Consider the following 7919-nt stretch of genomic DNA (forward strand, 5'->3'; position numbering starts at 1 on the left):
CAGCAAGTGCACTGGGGAGGATGAAGAGCTTGCATTTCTTAAATATATGTAAGAATCTGCTAATCTAGTTCCTTGTCTAGTGACTAATTAGGCCCATTTACTCTTTCTCAGCTTGTAGCTGCCGGTACGTTTTTTGCAAACTGATGTGCTTCTTCAGCACCTAATTACAGCATAAACAATACCAAGCTGTTAGTGATGCAGAACTGCCTGGCTCAGAGAGCAGCTCTCCTCCAGGAACTTGCTAAATAAAGTCAAGGAAGGGTAAAAACTCCTCGTTAAGGTCTCTCTTTTTTTCCAGACAGAACTTATCCTGCTAAATATCTGGGGCTTTTGTTTCCAACCTGCAAGGGAAGGCAGCCTGGGCCGGGCCTGCCCCGCGCTGCTCACAGATGGACACAAGGCATCGGTCTGGAATTGGATCACATCCTCTCTGACAGCTGTGATCTGCTGAGTGATGCTGGCTTCTGAGGCTGTGTGTTTCATGTGAGCTGTTCCACCGCGTTAGCGCTACACAGGCAATTATTTGGAATGTTCACAGTGTGACGCTCTCAGTGATAATATGAGGTCTCAGACATTTAACGGTTCCCACTCACACTTATGGGTGATATTCAGTATCCCACCTAAATATTCTCCTCTGCATTGTAAATATTCATCATTGTCCCACGTGCTGCTGTCCATCTGCACCGCCACTGAAATTTCTCTCTGCCAACCAAGCCATAAAGCACTGAGAGGGGCAGTTTTTCTCAACTAAGTGAAAATACGAGCATGTCTGTTTAGTTCTGCAGCGATCCTAGCATCCATTCTGTGCTCAGCTGATGCATGTGACTGCAGCAGCCTCTGCCTCCCCGGGAGCTGGTGACACCACACAATCCTCTCATGGCTTTATTATTAGGGAAATAGAAAGCTCAGTGTTTGCTGCTCTGTGGTAACCCAGCTGAAACCAGAGCCCTCGGGGGCTGTCTGTAATGCTGTGTTGGGCATCCTCTGGTCATGGTGGACTTCCCAGCGTCGTTTGGAAAGCTGGGTGCTCTTTGGGCCAAGTGAGCACCAGACCCTCAGCCCAGCACTGACACAATGGCAGCTTGTCTTCCTGTGCTTCAGGACAGTGACAGGGGGCACACCTGTGCTGTACCAGAAAATGGACTGGTTAACATATGGACCATTTGAAATTATTTCTCTTTCTATTCGTACAAAGAATAATCCATCTTCTAAGAAAAATTCTGTGTAAGTGACACTTCTCTGAGCAGCATGCAGGCGGGGCTGGGCTGCGCGATGGCTGTTGGGAATACACCCCTGTGCTGTGCAAATCAATCCTTGAGGAGCTGCGTGTGCTTAGGTCAGGCTGTTTGCTGCAGTGCTTCAGCGTTTCCTACAGCATTGCAAGAATTCAGCAATAATCAGCCATCAACAAAACAGAAATTTGTAAATTAGCACGGCAGACATTGATCTCTCATCAATGACAGGTGACCTGAGTTGGGTGGAGAAATGATTTTCAAAGGAGAGCAAAGTACTGAGCTGTTTTTTTTCTGGCATGGTCTTACCATACTGGTATGTGTGGAAGTGCAGCTGCAGAGATGACCAGTTTATTTATCTGCTTGTGCCTTTTGTTTAGGAGCAGTTTCCATATCTGCTGTTCCTTCAGCTTCTTGCAGTTCATACACATGGAGTCCGAGTCAAGAAAAGATTATAATTCAATGCAGTGTTAAAACAAGAATATATTTATAGCTGAGGGGAGAAAATGGAAAGTTCCTTGATGTATGAAGCAGGTTTGATCATAGTCTGAACATTTCCAAGGCAGGATCTGGCTCTGGAGCTCCTGGAGGCAACTGCACCAGCAGTATGCACTAGTGTCAGGTGTACCCCTGAGCTCACCCCATTTTCTCGTGATCCAAACAACAGGTTTGGAGTTAGGGTGTGGTAAGAAGAGAGTGGGAGAAACACTCCGAATAAGACAAGTGACTGATTTTTCTTTTGCAAAATCTGAGCTCAGATGTGAAATCCTAATCTCTATATTGGTGGTGATATTAATTATTATTTGTTAAGAATGGGAGAGGCTCCAGCAAGAAGGTATGGATCCTGGCAGGCATGTTTGGGCCCATCCATTCAGGAGATCATAGAATCACAGAATTGTAGGGGTTGGAAGGAACCTCCAGAGATCATGGAGTCCAACCCCCAGCCAAAGCAGCTCCCTAGCCCAGGTTGCACAGGTAGGCGTCCAGGCGGGTCCTGAACGTCTCCAGAGAAGGAGACTTGTATGCATGTCACCGGTCATTGTGTCCCAGAGGAGTGTCCCAGCCCCTCTGGTGAGCAGAGGATGAGCTCTTTGGAAAGCAGTGGGATGTCTTACATGTCCAGAGGAGGGCCATGTAGATGATCAGAGAGCGGGAGTGCCTCCCCTACAAAGACAGGCTGAGAGAGCCGGACTTGTTCAGTTTGGAGAAGAGAAAGCTGAGAGGAGACCACACTGCAGCTTGCAGGTATTTAAAAGGGGATTATAAACCAGAGGGGAATCAACTTTTTACAAGGATAGATAGTGATAGGACAAGGGAGAATGGTTTTAAGGTCAAGGAGGGAAGGTTTAGGTTGGATGTCAGGGGGAAGTTCTTTGCAGAGAGTGGTGAGGTGCTGGAACAGGCTGCCCAGAGGGCTGTGGATGCTCCGCGTGTGGAGGTGTTCAAGACCAGGTTGGATGGTTCCCTGGGCAACCTGGTCTAGTACCAGATCTGGAGGTTGGGGGCCCTATCTGAGACAGGGGGTGGGTTGGAACTTGATGATCCTTGGGGTCCTTTCCAACCCAAGCTATTCTATGATTCTGTGACCTAGTTTGCCTGGTCCAGGAGGACCTGAATACGGACCTGGAGTATTCAGTGTAGGAGATAAAGTAAATGAAAATCAGAACACCTCAGCACCAACTAGGATCAAGGGGCGGTGGGACCACGGGGTCCTGCAGCAGTCATGGTAGTGCTGCTGCTGCTCAAGTGTCATTTCTCTGCAGTGAAAATTCCAGCACTGACCAAGTTTGCAGCCATGGAAGACTGCCGCTCGGCTGTGTACAGTTGGTTTTGGGTTTTCTTCAGGACTGATAACATTTGTTTAATGATTGGTCCCATTAAAATGACCATATTGATTCATTTGCCAGGAAAATAAATGGGTGGCTATTTGATACCATATGGTTGTATTGATCTTGTAGGAGCTGATGAGATGAAGGCTTTCATCATTGGACAGCATGTTAACACCTTAATTGCTATATTCTGAAACCTAATTAGAGGCCAGCTGGGTTCCTTGTGGGAATAATATTTACTTTTGATGTTGACAAAGTGCTCTGAAGCACAAGTCATACGCTGTGATTTAACAGTGATTAAAACTTGGCTACCAGTGCGGCAACTTGAGGGAGCTGCCAGCAGCTGGGACTGGGAGAGAGGGCCTAGATGTGTGTAATTACTTTGTGCTCTGCCACATCCACATCTCCACTGCTCTGTCAGTCACTGAAATATCTGGAGAGTTGTTTTAGCACTTTAATTATTTGCTGTCAATCTCCCTCTAACCAGCGTGGACGTGTGCACTGTGTGAGCTGAGCAGTGCTATCTGAAGGCTCTTTGCACAAGAGGGCATTGAGGTCACAGTGTGTGCGGGTGGGGTGGGAGACCCACGCTGTGCCCACCGTGGTGCCGGGCACTGTGGCTGCCCTGCTCAGACCCACCTCCCCATGGCTCACACGTCCCACCTCCCTTGCATGCACTTCTCACTGCTCACGGGCATTTCATATGATGAATCCCACAGCTGATTTTGTGCTGCTGCTGAGGAGCTCTTTCTAGATTTTTCTGGCAAAGAATTCCCTTCATTTTTGGAATGCAAGAGGTGCAGTGGCCATGCTGATGCTGCCAGAGGGCTGCTCGGGCTTTACTCCCCTCGTCCCTTCCCCTTTCCTTCTCCCAGAGTGCTTCCGCAGGAGCTGCTCCAGCCTCTCACCCAGAGCAAACCGTTTCCTTTTTATTACTCTTGAAGGCTGTGACCGTTTTTCAATTTTCTTTCATTTGCAGCAGGTACGAGCTCTATCTGCTTTTCTGTAATTGATTCCTGTTCTCATTTCTCTCCCACTGCCTTCAGAGCGGCTCCGCAGAGCTCTGTCAATGTCTGCAGCTGCTGGAGCTCTGCCTTTGCAGCAGCTGCCCCTGCCCAGCTGCTGCATCTGCACCAGGCATCCGGTCCTGGTGGCCTTTCTGTGTGTGCTTTCCCTGTGTCGTGCCCTGCACCTGTGTGAGTTCAGCCTCTGGAGCCTGCAAATGGTGGGGCTGGGCTTGAGCAGCCTGACAGGCTGATGGGTGCCTCTGATGTGGAGCGGGTTAGTGGGCATGGTGGTGATGGGCTGACAGTGAGGCTAGATGATCTGAGTGGTCTTTTCCATCCTTAATGATTCTATGATTCTTGGTTTACAACCTGCAGCAGGTGGCTGCAGTCCCTCAGTGTGATCTTCTCTGGTTCTCTCCTCACTTCCTTTTGGTGTTGGTTCTGCTGTAGGCACATTGCTTTAGTCAAACCAGAGCTGTGCCTCCAGGACCTCGTGTCAGATAGGGACCAAAACACAGCATCATGCTCAGGTGATGCCACTGACCACCAGTGTCGGTCCCTGCTACGGCAGGCAGCTGCAGCATCTGCTCTGGATGAAACCTCCTGAGAATGCATGGTTGCCCACAGGGTCAGACTCACGTGGCTACAAAAACAAGCTTCTCACAGACAGCTCTGTGTAAAGAGAATGCCTGAAACGTCTGTTCATAATGAACAATGGGCAGCAGGTGATGCCTGAATGAACGCTTTGATGCTCGCGGGCTTGCTGATGTGATTGAAAACTCGCAGAAGTGGCTGGCCCAGGAGCAGCTGCAGGCTTCATACATCAGGTAATGAGATATCCTTGAACTGAAATGGCTGTTAGAAACCTTTAAAAAGAGCCAGGCTCGAATTGCTCACCTCTCTACAGGTATCATACATTTTGCAGTAACTATTCTTGATAAAGCTTTAATGCCAGCTGCCTTTCTGTGCATGCTGCTGGTGGTGGCTGGGTCCCTGGGCTGCACTGGCTGGTAGATGGGCTGAATAAGAGTGCTACTCATGGCTTCCTCCTGGGACAGCAGCCGTGCAGAAGACATGGCCTTGAGGCAGGGCAGCAGGCAGAACCTCAGCATCTGCCTTGGTCTAACAATGGGGTTGGTCTCTTTTCCCACTCAGATGAGTACTTGATCTATCTTTTCCTTATTTAGGGTAAATACAGTTATTTGGCACCTCTGGGCTTCATTTTTGAAGTGGTTGCCCATTGCCCATCGCTCTGAAGGACATTTCAGTGGCTTTGCAAGGCTGGCTGCCACCACCTGCTTCAGCACACCAAGCTGCACGGGGCAGCTCTTGAACCCTAGAGAGCATCTGCTGGCTGCAGACAGTTGTCGCTGCTTTGGTAGGTGGCTTCTTTGCTCTCCAGACCTTTGAGAGTCTCACCACCATCCTGGGGATACAGCAGCTGGCTGCGCTGGCTCTTGGTGGAAATTAAAATACTTCTGCCACAAGCAAGTTAGCTTTTTAGCGCTGTTTCTTTTACATCTCTTTGGGATGACTTAAGGCTCTGGAGAGAGAAAGACATTTTGTATTTTGTAAGTATGCAAAAGGATGTCTAGAAGATGAAAGAACTGGTGCTCCTGGCAGGAATTTGTCAGGTATTTGGAAACAGTTACACGGCTCTATAATGCTGCGTGCTGTATAAAAATGGTCTTGTAATTATCATATTTGTTTTGTTCTGTTTTGCTTTGTTTTCTTCCTCCCACTGATTATTTTCATGTATACATAACAGAGTTTGGCAGTAACTTCTTTTTGGCTTACTGCAGTGGTATGCCCCAGTCAGTAACCACCACGGTTTCGGGGTTGATTATAGGGTATAGGTTTTTTTGAATAACAGACACTATGGCTACTTAATGAGCTGCAATGCATTAATTAGAATGTTTTAAAAACCATAAGAACTTGGATATAGTTCAGAGGAAGAGAAGACCTGACATTCAACAGCCAAGGCAATTCAATTCTAATTTGGATTTTAAAATACTTTGAGCATTTATAGTGGCGTGTTTGAATAAGAGTAATAGTTATGTATTTCTATGAGAATCCATTTTCTTGCCCAGGGTATAAATGTCCAATGTGAAATCTCAGAGTGGTGGTCAGAGTGTCTCAGTCTCAGTGTTGTATAACTAACACTCTGCTCCTGGTGTGGTGGCACAGAAACTGCTCCTCATGCATAGCTTTATATAACTGCTGTATATAACCTGCTGTAGCTTAACTGCATCCATTTAAAAAAGCAATGACTGCTTATTCCCAAGTGTGGTCCTGATCAAAGTTGGAGTCTCCATTTTAGGTGTTAAATATTTATTCAAAGTGCAGATCACACATTTCTGGTGCTGTGCAGGGAATTCATGATAAAGCACGGTTCCACAGTGAAGACCAAAATGTCTCCTGCCTCCTGCCTTTTTTTGTTTTTTTCTCTTTTTTTTCCTTCTCCCTCTCCCTCTCCCTCTCCCTCTCCCCTTCCTGTAGAAAATCTTTATTCAACTTTTTCTTCTTACACACATGACACCGAGTCAGTGAGAGGGATCACAACAGGACCAGCAAAGCAGGTGGGCAGTAACATCAGCCCTCAGGCTCAGGTACTGAGTAATACTCACCAAAAATAATTTGCATATCTTGTTCCTAATGACACAGGGCGCTCGTTTTATTTAATCCAGGGGCATATCTATGTGCTGTTGAAGCCTTAAGTTTTAGATCATCCCATGTGGAAGAGAACTTCAAATATTTAACCACCTCACAGTGTCTTCTTAAACAGAGGTCTCAAGTTTGCCAGAACTGGGGTATGAGTCTTGCTCTGTACCTACTGAAATTAATGCCAGCTCTCTGACTCTGAAGATGAAACCCTGAATGAGTCTACAGGAGCAATTTATCATCATAGGAGTGAAGCATCATCCTACTTCTTATGTATGAAAGTTTAGGACAGAAAGAGGTTGACCTTCCTCTCCAGGAGGAGATTTGGGGCACATCAGGATTCTGATGGCTATCATGTTGGTGGAATTGAGAGAAAATCTCCTGAAATGACAGTAAGCAGTAAACAACCTGAGAACAAAGCTCATAATCTCTTTGTCCCTGTGCTGTACATGTTTTCTCCGTTGCCTAATTTGAGGACAAAATTATAATGTGTTTGAGAAAACCAATAGTGGCCACTGTAGTTAATTTATTTTGTGGACGTGTGTGCTGATGAGGTTGAGGAGGATGTTATCTCTGTCCTTGCACAAGGAGACAGATAACACTGTGATGTACATAAGAGCAGAGTTGAGGCACAGAGGTTAGGAGAGGGATGGCTCTCGATTCCTACACAGCACATTGGAGGACATCTACCCAAGCATCACTGAGATGCAGGGAGCAGTGGGCTCTGAAGGTGACAGGTACTTTCATCAGCATGTCCTCACTGTGCCCACTTGCAGCATTACCCACTACCCTGCATTTTCAGAGCAGAGGTCCCATGACGAGGCACCCATCCTGGTTACTGAAAGCTCACATAATTTGTGTGCTCAAATTATTTCTCTGCTCAGAATCACCTTCACTCCCCCCTCCACTCTCTTCTTAGAGGATCATTTTTGTAGATCTTGATTGATTTTTACTTAATTTAAATAATTATTTAGATTTAAATAGCTGGGTAACTGAAGACACCCTGATAACTTGCTCTGACATGAGGCTGAGTCGTGTACATGGAACTTCCCTTGACCATCCTGCAATGGGGACAGTTCTGAGTAGGTTGGCCATTTGATGCAGAATCACAGAATGACAGAATTGCAGGGGTCAGAGGGCCCTCAAGAGATCATGGAGTCCAACCTCCCTGCTAAAGAGGTACCGTACAA

The sequence above is a fragment of the Cyrtonyx montezumae genome, unplaced genomic scaffold (genome assembly GCF_038088225.1).
Source record: "Cyrtonyx montezumae isolate F1298 unplaced genomic scaffold, pur_monq_1.0 scaffold_12, whole genome shotgun sequence".
Lineage (NCBI taxonomy): Eukaryota > Metazoa > Chordata > Aves > Galliformes > Odontophoridae > Cyrtonyx > Cyrtonyx montezumae.